The sequence below is a fragment of the Leuresthes tenuis genome, unplaced genomic scaffold (assembly GCF_036924035.1).
Source record: "Leuresthes tenuis unplaced genomic scaffold, fLeuTen1.0.hap1 SCAF_10, whole genome shotgun sequence".
Classification (NCBI taxonomy): Eukaryota; Metazoa; Chordata; class Actinopteri; order Atheriniformes; family Atherinopsidae; genus Leuresthes; species Leuresthes tenuis.
Genome location: NW_027325364.1, coordinates 26005459 through 26024210, shown reverse-complemented (window position 1 = coordinate 26024210; position 18752 = coordinate 26005459). Strand labels below are relative to the sequence as shown.

Below are 18752 nucleotides of genomic sequence, written 5' to 3'. Positions count from 1 at the left end.
ACCATCAAATGCGGGAGCGGAGGTGTTCGGCTCTGAGTAGGTGTGAATGTCCGACCATAATTGCTGAAGAATGTGTTAGAAATGGTAAGAATGCTGGACCATACATCATCAAAAGCGGTAGAGATGGTGTTCGGCTGCAAAAAGGTGTGACTGTTCGACTAAAGTTTGTAAAAAGTGGGTAAGACAAAGTGCGAATGCCTGACAATGTATGATCAAAAGCGGGAGCGGAGGTGTTCAGCTGCAAGAAGGTCTACATGTCCATCAATAATTGCTAGAAAACATGAAAGAAACTTTTCGAAAATCAAACCGCACATGATCATAAGTGGGATAGGAGGTGTTCAGCTGCAAGGTGTGAATGTCCACCCATAATTCCTGAAAAATGGGCAAAAAAAAGGTGTGAATGCCCAACCATACATCATCAAAAGCAGGAGTGGAAGTGTTCAGCTACAAGAAGGTGTGAACGTCCAACCAAAATATGTAAAAAGAAGTTAAGAAAAGGTTCGAATATCCAACCAAACATAATCAAAAGCGGGAGCAGAGCTGTTCGACTGCAAGTAGGTGTGAATGTCAGATCATAATTTGCAAAAAGCTGATGAGAAAGGGTGAGAATGCCCGACTATACATCATCAAATGCGGGAGCGGAGTTGTTCGGCTGTGAGTAGGTGTGAATCTCCGACCATAATTGCTGAAAAATGTGTTAGAAAAGGTAAAAATGCCGGTCCATACATCATCAAAAGCGAGAGAGGTTGTGTTCGGCTGCAAGTAAGTGTGAATGTCCAGCCATAATTACTCACAAACGGGTAAGAAAAGGTAGTATTGCCAGACCATATATGATCAAAACAGGGAGCGGAGGTGGTTCAGCTGCAAGAAGGTTTGAATGTCAAACTAAAGTTCAAATATATTAACAAAAGCGGGAGGAGAGGTCTTCGGATGAAATTGGTTGAAAATTTCCAACCATAATGTATAAAATGCGGTGAAAAAAAAGGTGTGATAGAACACTAAAAGGTGGAGCGGAAGTGTTCGGCTGCAAGAAGGTGTGAATGTCCGACTATATTTGGTGAAAAGCAGGTGAAGCAAGGTCTGAATGCCCAACCTTACATCATCAAAAGCAAGATCAGAGTTGTTTGGCTGCAAGAAGGCCATAGTTTGCCAAAAGCGGGTAAGGTGCGAATGTCCGACTAAATATCAACAAAATTTGGGGCGGAGGTTTTCGGATGCAAGTGGGTGGGAATATCCCACCATACAAGTATGGTGGAGAGGAAGCTGTGAATAGCCGACCATAGTTTGGAAAAAGCGGGTAAGAAAAGGTTTGAATGCCCGAACATACACCATCAAAAGAGGGAGCGGAGGTGTTCCGCTGTACGAAGGTGTGAATGTCCGACCATACTTGGTAAAAAGCGGGTAAGAAAAGGTTAAAATACCCGACTGTACACAATCAATAGTGGGAGCGGATGTGTTCGGCTACAAGAAGGTGTGACAGTCCGACCATGGTTTGTAAAAAGCGGGTAAGAAAAGGTGCGAATGTCCGAAAATGTATGATCAAAAGAGAGAGCGGAGGTTTTCGGATACACGAAGGTTTGAATGTCCTACCATAGTTTGTAAATAGCGGGTAAGAAAAGGTTCGAATGCCCGACTATACACCATAAAAAGCGGGAGCGGAGGTGTTCCGCTGTAAGACGGTGTGAATGTCCGACCATAGTTGGTAAAAAGCGGGTAAGAAAAGGTTAAAATACCCGACTGTACACAATCAATAGCGGGAGCGGAAGTGTTCGGCTACAAGAAGGTGTGAAGAAGATGCAGTAGAAGAAGTTGAAATCCATCTACACATTGATAAATATGAAGGACAAAGCAGTTCCCACTTGCCCATAAGAAAATAAGCTTATTCTCGGATTCCTGATCCTTCAGTGTTGCTCTTTCTTCTACTGCAAAATACAGTGTTGTTCTTTGTTGAAGTCGATCTAGACATTGATAAATATGAAGGAAAAAGCAGTTTTAACTTGGTTTGAGTGAATGAATTCATTTTATACATAAAATCCGAAATCGTGCAGAACTCATGAAAATAAGCTTATTCTCGGATTCCTAAAACTTTTGATTGGCTCTTTCTTTTACTGCAAAGTACAACGTTGTTTTTTTGTTTAAATCTATCGAGACATTGATAAATATGAAGGTAAAAGCCGTTTTAACATAGTTTGAGTGAAGGAATTGATTTTATAGAAAAAAATCCCAAATCATGCAGAACTCCTCAAAAGGGGCGTATGGCTTAATCACAAGTGTGGTTCTTTCTCATTCAGGGTAGTATGAGGAAGTTTATGCTTGAAATATATGTAGAAATGGGTACATATGAAGGACAAAGCAGTGTTAACTTAGTTTGAGAGAAGGAATTCATTTTATACATAAAATCCCAAATCATGCAGAACGTATGAAAATAAGCTTATTCTCGGATTCCTGATCCTTCAGTTTTGCTCTTTCTTCTACTGCAAAATACAATGTTGTTCTTTGTTGAAGTCGATCTAGACATTGATAAATATGAAGGAAAAAGCAGTTTTAACTTGGTTTAAGTGAATGAATTAATTTTATACATAAAATCCGAAATCGTGCAGAACTCATGAAAATAAGCTTATTCTCGGATTCCTAAAACTTTTGATTTGCTCTTTCTTTTATTGCAAAGTACAACGTTGTTTTTTTGCTTAAATCTATTGAGACATTGATAAATATGAAGGTAAAAGCCGTTTTAACATAGTTTGAGTGAAGGAATTAATTTTATAGATAAAATCCCAAATCATGCAGAACTCCTCAAGAGGGAGGTATGGCTTAATCACAAGTGTGGCTCTTTCTCATTCAGGGTAGTATGAGGAAGTTTATGCTTGAAATATATGTAGAAATGGGTACATATGAAGGACAAAGCAGTGTTAACTTAGTTTGCGTGAAGAAATTCATTTTATACATAAAATCCGAAATCGTGCAGAACTCATGAAAATAAGCTTATTCTCGGATTCCTAAAACTTTTGATTTGCACTTTCTTTTACTGCAAAGTACAACGTTGTTTTTTGTTGAAATCTATCTAGACATTGATAAATACCAGCCAAAACTCTGCTGCCGCTTTTGATAATTTATGGTTGGGCATTCTTACCTTTTCTTACCCGCTTTTTACAAATTATGATCTTAGATTCACAACTACTTGCACTACTTACTACCTTCTCATCCACTTATGATCATGTGCGGTTGGGCTTTCGCACCTTTTCTTACCCATTTTTCAGTAATTATGGGTGGACATTCAGACCTTCTTGCAGCCGAAAACCTCCGCTCCTCTTTTGATCATACATTGTCGGGCATTCACACCTTGTCTTACCCGCTTTTTACAAACTTTAGTCGGACATTCAAACCTTCTTGCAGCTGAACCACCTCCGCTCCCTGTTTTGATCATATATGGTCTGGCAATAGTACCTTTTCTTACCCATTTGTGAGTAATTATGGCTGGACATTCACACCTTTTAGTAGCCGAACAACTCCGCTCCCGCTATTGATTGTGTACAGTCGGGTATTTTAACCTTTTCTTACCCGCTTTTTACCAACTATGGTCGGACATTCACACTGTCTTACAGCGGAACACCTCCTCTCCCGCTTATGATCATGTACGGTTTGATATTCGAAAATTTACTTTCTTGTTTCAAAGCAATTATTGATGGACATTCAAACCTTCTTTTTGATGGTGTATAGTCGGGCTTTCGAGCCTTTTCTTCCCGGTTTTTACAAACCATGATCGGACTTTCACACCTTCTTGTAGCCGAACACATCCGCTCCCGCTATTGATTGTGTATAGTCGGGCATTCGAACCTTTTCTTACCTTCTTTTTACAAACTATGGTGGGACATTCAAACCTTCTTGTATCCGAAAACCTCCGCTCTCTCTTTTGATCATACATTGTTGGACATTCGCACCTTTTCTTACCCGCTTTTTACAAACCATGGTCGGACTTTCACACCTTCTTGTAGCCGAACACATCCGCTCCCGCTATTGATTGTGTACAGTCGGGTATTTTAACCTTTTCTTACCCGCTTTTTACCAACTATGGTCGGACATTCACACCTTCGTACAGCGGAACACCTCCGCATTATTATACATTATGGTCGGAAATTTTCAACCACTCTCATCCGAAGACCTCTCCTCCCGCTTTCTTTAATATATTTGAACTTTAGTCGGAGACATTCAAACCTTCTTGCAGCTGAACCACCTCCGCTCCCTGTTTTGATCATATATGGTCTGGCAATACTACCTTTTCTTACCCGTTTGTGAGTATTTATGGCTGGACATTCACACCTACTTGCAGCCGAACACAACCTCTCTCGCTTTTGATGATGTATGGACCGGCATTCTTACCTTTTCTAACACATTTTTCAGCAATTATGGTCGGAGATTCACACCTACTCACAGCCGAACAACTCCGCTCCCGCATTTGATGATGTATAGTCGGGCATTCTCACCCTTTCTCATCAGCTTTTTGCAAATTATGATCTGACATTCACACCTACTTGCAGTCGAAAAGCTCTGCTCCCGCTTTTGATTATGTTTGGTTGGATATTCGAACCTTTTCTTAACTGCTTTTTACATATTTTGGTTGGACGTTCACACCTTCTTGTAGCCGAACACTTCCACTCCCGCTTTTGATGATGTATGGTTGGGCATTCACACCTTTTTTTTGCCCATTTTTCAGGAATTATGGGTGGACATTCACACCTTGCAGCTGAACACCTCCTATCCCACTTATGATCATGTGCGGTTTGATTTTGGAAAAGTTTCTTTCATGTTTTCTAGCAATTATTGATGGACATGTAGACCTTCTTGCAGCTGAACACCTCCGCTTCCGCTTTTGATCATACATTGTCAGGCATTCGCACCTTGTCTTACCCACTTTTTACAAACTTTAGTCGAACAGTCACACCTACTTGCAGCCGAACACAACCTCTCTCGCTTTTGATGATGTATGGACCGGCATTCTTACCTTTTCTAACACATTTTTCAGCAATTATGGTCGGAGATTCACACCTACTCACAGCCGAACAACTCCGCTCCCGCATTTGATGGTGTATAGTCGGGCATTCTCACCCTTTCTCATCAGCTTTTTGCAAATTATGATCTGACATTCACACCTACTTGCAGTCGAACAGCTCTGCTCCCGCTTTTGATTATGTTTGGTTGGATATTCGAACCTTTTCTTAACTGCTTTTTACAAACTTTGGTTGGACGTTCACACCTTCTTGTAGCCGAACACATGCACTCCTGCTTTTGATGATGTATGGTTGGGCATTCGCACCTTTTTTTTACCCATTTTTCAGGTATTATGGGTGGACATTCACACCTTCTTGCAGCTGAACACCTCCTCTCCCACTTATGATCATGTGTGGTTTGATTTTCGAAAATTTTCTTTCATGTTTTCTAGCAATTATTGATGGACATTTAGACCTTCTTGCAGCTGAACACCACCTCTCCCGATTTTGATGATGTATGGACCGGCATTTTTACCTTTTCTAACACATTTTTCAGCAATTATGGTCGGAGATTCACACCTACTCACAGCCGAACAACTCCGCTCCCGCATTTGATGATGTATAGTCGGGCATTCTCACCCTTTCTCATCAGCTTTTTGCAAATTATGATCTGACATTCACACCTACTTCCAGTTGAACAGCTCTGCTCCCGCTTTTGATTATGTTTGGTTAGATATTTGAACCTTTTCTTAACTGCTTTTTACAAACTTTGGTCGGACGTTCACACCTTCTTGCAGCCGAACACCTACGCTTCCGGTTTTGATAGTGTATATTCGGGCATACGAACCTTTTCTTACCCGCTTTTTACAAACCAAGGTCGGACTTTCACACCTTCTCTTAGCTGAACAACTCCGCTCCCTCTTTTGATTGTGTACAGTCGGGTAATTTAACCTTTTCTTACCCGCTTTTTACCATCTATGGTCGGACATTCACACCGTCTTACAGCGGAACACCTCCGCTCCCTCTTTTGATGATGTATGGTTAGGCATTCGCACCTTTTCTTACCCATTTTTCAGTAATTATGGGTAGACATTCACACCTTCTTGCAGCTGAACACCTCCTCTCCCGCTTATGATCATGTGCAGTTTGATATTCGAAAATTTTCTTTCATGTTTTCTAGCAATTATTGATAGACATTCAGACCGTCTTGCAGCTGAACACCTCCGCTCCCACTTTTGATGGTGTATAGTCGGGCTTTCGAGCCTTTTCTTCCCCGGTTTTTACAAATTATGGTTGGACATTCAGACCTTCTTGCAGCCGAAAACCTCCACTCCCTCTTTTGATCATACATTGTCGGGCATTCGCACCTTTTCTTACCCGCTTTTTACAAACCATGGTCGGACTTTCACACCTTTTAGTAGCCGAACAACTCCGCTCCCGCTATTGATTGTGTACAGTCGGGAATTTTAACCTGTTCTTACCCGCTTTTTACCAACTATGGTTGGACATTCACACCTTCTTACAGCAGAACACCTCCGCTCCCTGTTTTGATTATGTATGGTTTGACATTCGCACCTTCTCTCACCCGCCTTTTACTATGGTCGGCCATTCACAGCTTCCTCTCCACCATACTTGTATGGTGGGATATTCACACCCACTTGCATCCGAAGACCTCCGCCCCCACTTTTGTTGATATTTAGTCGGTCATTCGCACCTTACCCGCTTTTGGCAAACTATGGCCTTCTTGCAGCCAAACACCTCTGATCTCGCTTTTGATGATGTAAGGTTGGGCATTCAGACCTTGCTTCACCTGCTTTTCACCAAATATAGTCGGACATTCACACCCACTTGCATCCGAAGACCTCCGCCCCAAATTTTGTTGATATTTAGTCGGACATTCGCACCTTACCCGCTTTTGGCAAACTATGGCCTTCTTGCAGCCAAACACCTCTGATCTCGCTTTTGATGATGTAAGGTTGGGCATTCAGACCTTGCTTCACCTGCTTTTCACCAAATATAGTCGAACATTCACACCTTCTTGCAGCCGAACACTTCCGCTCCACCTTTTAGTGTTCTATCACACCTTTTTTTCACCGCATTTTATACATTATGGTTGGAAATTTTCAACCACTCTCATCCGAAGACCTCTCCTCCCGCTTTTGTTAATATATTTGAACTTTAGTCGGACATTCAAACCTTCTTGCAGCTGAACCACCTCCGCTCCCTGTTTTGATCATATATGGTCTGGCAATACTACCTTTTCTTACCCGTTTGTGAGTAATTATGGCTGGACATTCACACCTACTTGCAGCCGAACACAACCTCTCTCGCTTTTGATGATGTATGGACCGGCATTCTTACCTTTTCTAACACATTTTTCAGCAATTATGGTCGGAGATTCACACCTACTCACAGCCGAACAACTCCGCTCCCGCATTTGATGGTGTATAGTCGGGCATTCTCACCCTTTCTCATCAGCTTTTTGCAAATTATGATCTGACATTCACACCTACTTGCAGTCGAACAGCTCTGCTCCCGCTTTTGATTATGTATGGTTGGATATTCGAAACTTTTCTTAACTGCTTTTTACAAACTTTGGTTGGACGTTCACACCTTCTTGTAGCCGAACACATGCACTCCTGCTTTTGATGATGTATGGTTGGGCATTCGCACCTTTTTTTTACCCATTTTTCAGGTATTATGGGTGGACATTCACACCTTCTTGCAGCTGAACACCTCCTCTCCCACTTATGATCATGTGTGGTTTGATTTTCGAAAATTTTCTTTCATGTTTTCTAGCAATTATTGATGGACATTTAGACCTTCTTGCAGCTGAACACCACCTCTCCCAATTTTGATTATGTATGGACCGGCATTTTTACCTTTTCTAACACATTTTTCAGCAATTATGGTTGGAGATTCACATCTACTCACAGCGGAACAACTCCGCTACCGCATTTGATGGTGTATAGTCGGGCATTCTCACCCTTTCTCATCAGCTTTTTGCAAATTATGATCTGACATTCACACCTACTTCCAGTCGAACAGCTCTGCTCCCGCTTTTGATTATGTTTGGTTAGATATTCGAACCTTTTCTTAACTGCTTTTTACAAACTTTGGTCGGACGTTCACAATATCTTGCAGCCGAACACCTCCGCTTCCGCTTTTGATGGTGTATATTCGGGCATACGAACCTTTTCTTACCCGCTTTTTACAAACCAAGGTCGGACTTTCACACCTTCTCTTAGCTGAACAACTCCGCTCCCTCTTTTGATTGTGTACAGTCGGGTAATTTAACCTTTTCTTACCCGCTTTTTACCATCTATGGTCGGACATTCACACCGTCTTACAGCGGAACACCTCCGCTCCCTCTTTTGATGATGTATGGTTAGGCATTCGCACCTTTTCTTACCCATTTTTCAGTAATTATGGGTAGACATTCACACCTTCTTGCAGCTGAACACCTCCGCTCCCACTTTTGATGGTGTATAGTCGGGCTTTCGAGCCTTTTCTTCCCCGGTTTTTACAAATTATGGTTGGACATTCACACCTTCTTGCAGCTGAACACCTCCGCTCCCACTTTTGATGGTGTATAGTCGGGCTTTCGAGCCTTTTCTTACCCGCTTTTTACAAACCATGGTCGGACTTTCACACCTTTTAGTAGCCGAACAACTCCGCTCCCGCTATTGATTGTGTACAGTCGGGTATTTTAACCTTTTGTTACCCGCTTTTTACCAACTATGGTTGGACATTCACACCTTCTTACAGCAGAACACCTCCGCTCCCTTTTTTGATTATGTATGGTTTGACATTCGCACCTTCTCTCACCCGCCTTTTACTATGGTCGGCCATTCACAGCTTCCTCTCCACCATACTTGTATGGTGGGATATTCACACCCACTTGCATCCGAAGACTTCCGCCCCCACTTTTGTTGATATTTAGTCGGTCATTCGCAGCTTACCCGCTTTTGGCAAACTATGGCCTTCTTGCAGCCAAACACCTCTGATCTCGATTTTGATGATGTAAGGTTGGGCATTCAGACCTTGCTTCACCTGCTTTTCACCAAATATAGTCGGACATTCACACCTTCTTGCAGCCGAACACTTCCGCTTTTAGTGTTCTATGAGGCATTCACATATTTTTTTTCACCGTATTTTATAGATTATGGTTGGAAATTCTCACCCACTCTCATCCGAAGACCTCTCCTCCCGCTTTTGTTAATATATAGTCGGGCATTCGAACCTTTTCTTACCCGCTTTTTACAAATTATGGTCGAACATTCACACCTACTTGCAGCTGAATACTTCCGCTCCACCTTTTAGGTATGTATGGTTGGCATTTGCACCTCTTTTTATACTGATTGCTGAAGATTAAGTTGTTCTTTCTCAAACTACAAATTTTTTTTAATTGTTGAAACTTGATTTGAAGTGGATAAATAAGGAGGACAAACAGTTTTAAGTCAGGCTGATAGAAGGAATTAATTTTATAGCAAAATCTGTATTTCGTCATATGTCGAGAGATGCTTATTGCTGAAGAAGTTCTTTCTCATTCTACAAAGTACAACGTTGTTTATCGTTGAAACTTGATTAGACATGAATAAATATGAAGGACAAAGCAGTCTTAACTTGGTTTGAGTTAATGAATTCGTTTTATAGGAGAATCCGAATTCGTGCATAACTCATAAAATAGAGCTTATTTTCGGATTCCTGAAGAATGAGTCTGGTTCTTTCTCATAATACAAAGTTTGTTGTTTATTGTTGAAACTTCATCAGAAGTGAAGAAATAAATGAATGCCTATCAACAAATGTGGGATCTAATCTCTAGTGCTTCCTCTAAAATAATTTCCTTTCTCAATTTAGAAATGTGTGTGTGTAAGTCACAACACCCGTGACACCAAAACGGCTTTCTTTTCTCTACACTCTGCACTATGAGCACACACACCAAATCAGAAAGGGTTTTTTCTCTCTTTTCTACATTATGGACTGTGGGGACACAAAACCGCTCTCTCTCTTTTTTTTTTTTTATCGTGTGCCAGGGCGTTGTCTCACGTATTAGATTATGCTTAAGATACGAATGGGTTTATCAGTCACATCAGAATCCATACATACTGATCCTCCCGTAATAAAATGGTCGGATCTTATCAAACACACTTTGTTTCTTGTGACAATCAAGTCAGCGAAACAGCGTATACACGTCAAGACACTGAATCAAGTTTGCCACAAGAACTCATATGTTGGCAGTATTGCTCTGCCGTCAGCAATCATACGCCCATTTTATTTTCGTGAGACATGTGCAAGCACCTGTTCATCTACTGTTCTATCACTATGAATTAGTGATCTATTATCAATAAGGATACTTCTACAACTACTATCAAAGTATGTCCGGACTTCTTATGTTGTCAGTTGCTATATATGAATAAGTGGGTAGCTACTGACAAGCATTAAGCATGTCACACAGCCCAAACATATAACATTTCAGGACACACCACACAGTTAACAACCACAGTGAAGCGTGTCAAAGCCCAAACATGTAACATTCAAGAGGACACTTACACAACACATTCAAATCAAACAGTCAGACAACATACAAGAACATATACCCCAGCCGGCATTGCTCCCTGCCTATTTTCGTACAGCACACTATGTGTGCGCACACCTTTATTCACAAACTCTTCAACTTATACTCTTTTACCGAAGCTGCTACAGCTCGATTGGCCGAATACCCTTTGATCCTATTTCGGTGAATTTGACATCTGCCTTACATATAACAGATTAGCGGTTTAGCAGTTTTAATTTAGTTTGAGTGAAGGAATTCATTTTATAGCAAAATCCGAAATCGTGAAGAACTCATGAAAGTAAGCTTATTCTCGGATTCCTGAAACTTTAGATTTGCTCTTTCTTTTACTGCAAAGTACAACGTTGTTTTTTTTGTTTAAATCTTTCTAGACATGGTAAATATTAAGGACAAAGCAGTTTTCACATAGTTTGAGTGAAGGAATTCATTTTATAGATAAAATCCCAAGAGTCTGCTGAGAAAAGAGAGTGAATGCGAAGTAGACTTTAACACGGCTATGGGAGCGAGTCGAGTGTGGGCTAACCGAGAGAATTGCTTGAAAAAAACACGACACCGAATGAGCGATCAGAACAAAGCCTCAATACGGGATTCTCGTGGTGTTTTTGTTGCTGCCTTGTCTTTTGCACAGAGTAAAAGACAAGGCAGCCATCGAATAGGGCCCGATTGTTCCTAGTTGGTCAGCCGAGGAGCAAGGGGGGGGGGGAGCAAGCGTCTCAACCAAGCAAAGCTCACCATGGGGAAGGTGGCTATGCCAACTAGCCTGTTGCCCTGCTCCCGCAGTGATGGATAATCGTACTCTGGTTTCTCTTCATAACGTACAAGTCTTTCGCCTTTTACTAAAGATTTCTGTGGAGAGCAGCACTAATGAGTTGTTTCTATTTTTGGCAGGCTTTACCTTTGCGGGTAAAGCCCTTTCTGTCTGTGCAAAAGAAATCTTCTTACTGTGCAGAGTGACTTCTCTGAGTAGAGTCGCCTTACTTGTTGCGACTGTGCCGATGTTCGAAGCTGGAGTGCAAAGTTGTTGCTTGAATGGTGCTTGCTGGAGCGTGCGGGAGTGCAAAGTTATACCATTTAAAAGGGCTGAAGAGTGCTCAGTGCAGCGGGTGGGCGACACTCTGGCCACCTTGAAAACCGAGGTTACATCCACTACCAGGGGCAGCCCAAGTTCTGCCGCAAGTGTGGTGAGCATGGGCACCTGGTTGAGGCTTGTACCAAGGTGTTATGTGGGAAGAGCAGAGAAATTGGGCAAACTTTTGGAGAGTGTCCAAATGGCAGGAAATGTAATCTCTGTGGAGAATTAAATCACCTCTTCAGAGATTGCCCTAAATCTTTTGCCAACAAATTAAAGACGGTAAAGCCACAGTCAAGCCAACAAAGAGAAGGACCAAAGGTGGCAGTTGGTGAACACAGTGAAGAGGTTGACCCAATAAATTCAAACTTCCCGCCAAAAGCTTGGATTGGAAGTGAGGAGCAAAAAGGGGAGGGGCCTGTAGAGGCCTCACCACTCAGTGTTGAAGTCTGTGAGAATTCACAGGCAGAGGGTGGAGCTACGCTAAATGAGGAGGAAGAGCAGACAGGTGAGTCTAGTGAAGATACTCACCTCCCCGAAGGTCAACAGCCGAAGAGGACGGCATCTGAGCCTCTGATTCCCCAGTGGTATCAGAGAAGAGGGGAAGAGTTAGGTCCCTTTCAGACAGTTCTTCAGTGGAAGAACCTAGAGTCTTCCCCTCCGACTCACCAAATGAGGTCTCCTTTTTAACTTCAGCTCTGCAATCAACCCCCAGGGACTCAAAGTTAAATGCAACATTGCGTCAGAGGCCAACACCGAGAGTCCGAAAAGGAAATATAGATCACCCTACTCACTTTTCACCTAAAGAAATGAAGGAAGAGCTAGTTTCCCAAGAAATAACCTGTGTGTAATTTGTTTTGATAACTTAGAAAAACGAAAATGACATACCTACTTTCCTTTATGCTTTTAATGGTTCTCACCTTCTCAACACTAAATGTGAGAAGTGTGAAATCAAAGACAAGAGCCCAGAGTATTTTATCCTTCTTAGACTCCATAAAATCAGATGTGTTTTTAATACAAGAATGTGGACTACCTTTTTTAAAAAACCATAGACAATGGGAGGAAATGTGGCCCCATTTATCGATATTGCATTTAACTTTGAGTCCCTGGGGGTTGATTGCAGAGCTGAAGTTAAAAAGGAGACCTCATTTGGTGAGTCGGAGGGGAAGACTCTAGGTTCTTCCACTGAAGAACTGTCTGAAAGGGACCTAACTCTTCCCCTCTTCTCTGATACCACTGGGGAATCAGAGGCTCAGATGCCGTCCTCTTCGGCTGTTGACCTTCGGGGAGGTGAGTATCTTCACTAGACTCACCTGTCTGCTCTTCCTCCTCATTTAGCGTAGCTCCACCCTCTGCCTGTGAATTCTCACAGACTTCAACACTGAGTGGTGAGGCCTCTACAGGCCCCTCCCCTTTTTGCTCCTCACTTCCAATCCAAGCTTTTGGCGGGAAGTTTGAATTTATTGGGTCAACCTCTTCACTTTGTTCACCAACTGCCACCTTTGGTCCTTCTCTTTGTTGGCTTGACTGTGGCTTTACCGTCTTTAATTTGTTGGCAAAAGATTTAGGGCAATCTCTGAAGAGGTGATTTAATTCTCCACAGAGATTACATTTCCTGCCATTTGGACACTCTCCAAAAGTTTGCCCAATTTCTCTGCTCTTCCCACATAACACCTTGGTACAAGCCTCAACCAGGTGCCCATGCTCACCACACTTGCGGCAGAACTTGGGCTGCCCCTGGTAGTGGATGTAAACTCGGTTTTCAAGGTGGCCAGAGTGTCGCCCACCCGCTGCACTGAGCACTCTTCAGCCCTTTTAAATGGTATAACTTTGCACTCCCGCACGCTCCAGCAAGCACCATTCAAGCAACAACTTTGCACTCCAGCTTCGAACATCGGCACAGTCGCAACAAGTAAGGCGACTCTACTCAGAGAAGTCACTCTGCACAGTAAGAAGATTTCTTTTGCACAGACAGAAAGGGCTTTACCCGCAAAGGTAAAGCCTGCCAAAAATAGAAACAACTCATTAGTACTGCTCTCCACAGAAATCTTTAGTAAAAGGCGAAAGACTTGTACGTTATGAAGAGAAACCAGAGTACGATTATCCGTCACTGCGGGAGCAGGGCAACAGGCTAGTTGGTATAGCCACCTTCCCCATGGTGAGCTTTGCTTGGTTGAGACGCTTGCTCCCCCCCCCCCTTGCTCCTCGGCTGACCAACTAGGAACAATCGGGCCCTATTCGATGGCTGCCTTGTCTTTTACTCTGTGCAAAAGACAAGGCAGCAACAAAAACACCACGAGAATCCCGTATTGAGGCTTTGTTCTGATCACTCATTCGGTGTCGCGTTTCTTTCAAGCAATTCTCCCGGTTAGCCCACACTCGGCTCGCTCCCATAGCCGTGTTAAAGTCTACTTCGCATTCACTCTCTTTTCTCAGCAGACTCTTGGGATTTTATCTATAAAATGAATTCCTTCACTCAAACTATGTGAAAACTGCTTTGTCCTTAATATTTACCATGTCTAGAAAGATTTAAACAAAAAAAAACAACGTTGTACTTTGCAGTAAAAGAAAGAGCAAATCTAAAGTTTCAGGAATCCGAGAATAAGCTTACTTTCATGAGTTCTTCACGATTTTGGATTTTGCTATAAAATGAATTCCTTCACTCAAACTAAATTAAAACTGCTAAACCGCTAATCTGTTATATGTAAGGCAGATGTCAAATTCACCGAAATAGGATCAAAGGGTATTCGGCCAATCGAGCTGTAGCAGCTTCGGTAAAAGAGTATAAGTTGAAGAGTTTGTGAATAAAGGTGTGCGCACACATAGTGTGCTGTACGAAAATAGGCAGGGAGCAATGCCGGCTGGGGTATATGTTCTTGTATGTTGTCTGACTGTTTGATTTGAATGTGTTGTGTAAGTGTCCTGTTGAATGTTACATGTCTGGGCTTTGACACGCTTCACTGTGGTTGTTAACTGTGTGGTGTGTCCTGAAATGTTATATGTTTCGGCTGTGTGACATGCTTAATGCTTGTCAGTAGCTACCCACTTATTCATATATAGCAACTGACAACATAAGAAGTCCGGACATACTTTGATAGTAGTTGTAGAAGTATCCTTATTGATAATAGATCACTAATTCATAGTGATAGAACAGTAGATGAACAGGTGCTTGCACATGTCTCACGAAAATAAAATGGGTGTATGATTGCTGACGGCAGAGCAATACTGCCAAACTTATGAGTTCTTGTGGCAAACTTGATTCAGTGTCTTGACGTGTATACGCTGTTTCGCTGACTTGATTGTCACAAGAAACAAAGTGTGTTTGATAAGATCCGACCATTTTATTACGGGAGGATCAGTATGTATGGATTCTGATGTGACTGATAAACCCATTCGTATCTTAAGCATAATCTAATACGTGAGACAACGCCCTGGCACACGATAAAAAAAAAAAAAAGAGAGAGAGCGGTTTTGTGTCCCCACAGTCCATAATGTAGAAAAGAGAGAAAAAACCCTTTCTGATTTGGTGTGTGTGCTCATAGTGCAGAGTGTAGAGAAAAGAAAGCCGTTTTGGTGTCACGGGTGTTGTGACTTACACACACACATTTCTAAATTGAGAAAGGAAATTATTTTAGAGGAAGCACTAGAGATTAGATCCCACATTTGTTGATAGGCATTCATTTATTTCTTCACTTCTGATGAAGTTTCAACAATAAACAACAAACTTTGTATTATGAGAAAGAACCAGACTCATTCTTCAGGAATCCGAAAATAAGCTCTATTTTATGAGTTATGCACGAATTCGGATTCTCCTATAAAACGAATTCATTAACTCAAACCAAGTTAAGACTGCTTTGTCCTTCATATTTATTCATGTCTAATCAAGTTTCAACGATAAACAACGTTGTACTTTGTAGAATGAGAAAGAACTTCTTCAGCAATAAGCATCTCTCGACATATGACGAAATACAGATTTTGCTATAAAATTAATTCCTTCTATCAGCCTGACTTAAAACTGTTTGTCCTCCTTATTTATCCACTTCAAATCAAGTTTCAACAATTAAAAAAAATTTGTAGTTTGAGAAAGAACAACTTAATCTTCAGCAATCAGTATAAAAAGAGGTGCAAATGCCAACCATACATACCTAAAAGGTGGAGCGGAAGTATTCAGCTGCAAGTAGGTGTGAATGTTCGACCATAATTTGTAAAAAGCGGGTAAGAAAAGGTTCGAATGCCCGACTATATATTAACAAAAGCGGGAGGAGAGGTCTTCGGATGAGAGTGGGTGAGAATTTCCAACCATAATCTATAAAATACGGTGAAAAAAAATATGTGAATGCCTCATAGAACACTAAAGTGTTCGGCTGCAAGAAGGTGTGAATGTCCGACTATATTTGGTGAAAAGCAGGTGAAGCAAGGTCTGAATGCCCAACCTTACATCATCAAAAGCTAGATCAGAGGTGTTTGGCTGCAAGAAGGCCATAGTTTGCCAAAAGCGGGTAAGCTGCGAATGACCGACTAAATATCAACAAAAGTGGGGGCGGAGGTCTTCGGATGCAAGTGGGTGTGAATATCCCACCATACAAGTATGGTGGAGAGGAAGCTGTGAATGGCCAACCATAGTAAAAGGCGGGTGAGAGAAGGTGCGAATGTCAAACCATACATAATCAAAAAAGGGAGCGGAGGTGTTCTGCTGTAAGAAGGTGTGAATGTCCAACCATAGTTGGTAAAAAGCGGGTAAGAAAAGGTTAAAATACCCGACTGTACACAATCAATAGTGGGAGCGGAGTTGTTCGGCTACTAAAAGGTGTGAAAGTCCGACCATGGTTTGTAAAAAGCGGGTAAGAAAAGGTGCGAATGCCCGACAATGTATGATCAAAAGAGGGAGTGGAGGTTTTCGGCTGCAAGAAGGTCTGAATGTCCAACCATAATTTGTAAAAACCGGGGAAGAAAAGGCTCGAAAGCCCGACTATACACCATCAAAAGTGGGAGCGGAGGTGTTCAGCTGCAACAAGGTGTGAATGTCTACCCATAATTACTGAAAAATGGGTAAGAAAAGGTGCGAATGCCTAACCATACATCATCAAAAGAGGGAGCGGAGGTGTTCCGCTGTAAGACGGTGTGAATGTCCGACCATAGATGGTAAAAAGCGGGTAAGAAAAGGTTAAATTACCCGACTGTACACAATCAAAAGAGGGAGCGGAGTTGTTCAGCTAAGAGAAGGTGTGAAAGTCCGACCTTGGTTTGTAAAAAGCGGGTAAGAAAAGGTTCGTATGCCCGAATATACACCATCAAAAGCGGAAGCGGAGGTGTTCGGCTGCAAGATATTGTGAACGTCCGACCAAAGTTTGTAAAAAGCAGTTAAGAAAAGGTTCGAATATCTAACCAAACATAATCAAAAGCGGGAGCAGAGCTGTTCGACTGGAAGTAGGTGTGAATGTCAGATCATAATTTGCAAAAAGCTGATGAGAAAGGGTGAGAATGCCCGACTATACACCATCAAATGCGGTAGCGGAGTTGTTCGGCTGTGAGTAGGTGTGAATCTCCAACCATAATTGCTGAAAAATGTGTTAGAAAAGGTAAAAATGCCGGTCCATACATAATCAAAATCGGGAGAGGTGGTGTTCAGCTGCAAGAAGGTCTAAATGTCCATCAATAATTGCTAGAAAACATGAAAGAAAATTTTCAAAAATCAAACCACACATGATCATAAGTGGGAGAGGAGGTGTTCAGCTGCAAGAAGGTGTGAATGTCCACCCATAATACCTGAAAAATGGGTAAAAAAAAGGTGCGAATGCCCAAACATACATCATCAAAAGCAGGAGTGCATGTGTTCGGCTACAAGAAGGTGTGAACGTCCAACCAAAGTTTGTAAAAAGCAGTTAAGAAAAGGTTCGAATATCCAACCATACATAATCAAAAGCGGGAGCAGAGCTGTTCGACTGCAAGTAGGTGTGAATGTCAGATCATAATTTGCAAAAAGCTGATGAGAAAGGGTGAGAATGCCCGACTATACACCATCAAATGCGGGAGCGGAGTTGTTCGGCTGTGAGTAGGTGTGAATCTCCGACCATAATTGCTGAAAAATGTGTTAGAAAAGGTAAGAATGCCGGTCCATACATCATCAAAAGCGAGAGAGGTTGTGTTCGGCTGCAAGTAGGTGTGAATGTCCAGCCATAATTACTCACAAACGGGTAAGAAAAGGTAGTATTGCCAGACCATATATGATCAAAACAGGGAGCGGAGGTGGTTCAGCTGCAAGAAGGTTTGAATGTCCGACTAAAGTTCAAATATATTAACAAAAGCGGGAGGAGAGGTCTTCGGATGAGAGTGGTTGAAAATTTCTAACCATAATGTATAAAATGCGGTGAAAAAAAGGTGTGAGAGAACACTAAAAGGTGGAGCGGAAGTGTTCAGCTGCAAGAAGGTGTGAATGTTCGACTATATTTGGTGAAAAGCAGGTGAAGCAAGGTCTGAATGCCCAACCTTACATCATCAAAAGCGAGATCAGAGGTGTTTGGCTGCAAGAAGGCCATAGTTTGCCAAAAGCGGGTAAGGTGCGAATGTCCGACTAAATATCAACAAAATTTGGGGCGGAGGTCTTCGGATGCAAGTGGGTGTGAATGTCCGACTATATTTGGTGAAAAGCAGGTGAAGCAAGGTCTGAATGCCCAACCTTACATCATCAAAAGCGAGATCAGAGGTGTTTGGCTGCAAGAAGGCCATAGTTTGCCAAAAGCGGGTAAGGTGCGAATGACCGACTAAATATCAACAAAAGTGGGGGCGGAGGTCTTCGGATGTAAGTGGGTATGAATATCCCACCATACAAGTATGGTGGAGAGGAAGCTGTGAATGGCCGACCATAGTAAGAGGCGGGTGAGAGAAGGTGCGAATGTCAAACCATACATAATCAAAACAGGGAGCGGAGGTGTTCTGCTGTAAGAAGGTGTGAATGTCCAACCATAGTTGGTAAAAAGCGGGTAAGAAAAGGTTAAAATTCCCGACTGTACACAATCAATAGCGGGAGCGGAGTTGTTCGGCTACTAAAAGGTGTGAAAGTCCGACCATGGTTTGTAAAAAGCGGGTAAGAAAAGGTGCGAATGCCCGACAATGTATGATCAAA

General features: G+C 42.1%; 2 non-coding genes across 2 annotated transcripts; one reads left to right on the top strand and one right to left on the bottom strand.

Moving 5' to 3' along the window:
- The first annotated feature begins 11352 nt into the window (after positions 1–11352).
- LOC140317285 (U5 spliceosomal RNA) lies at positions 11353–11467 on the top strand. Its single transcript, XR_011917612.1, has one exon. It is a non-coding gene; the product is annotated as a U5 spliceosomal RNA (small nuclear RNA).
- Positions 11468–13612: 2145 nt separating this feature from the next.
- LOC140317422 (U5 spliceosomal RNA) lies at positions 13613–13727 on the bottom strand. Its single transcript, XR_011917738.1, has one exon. It is a non-coding gene; the product is annotated as a U5 spliceosomal RNA (small nuclear RNA).
- Positions 13728–18752: the final 5025 nt, after the last annotated feature.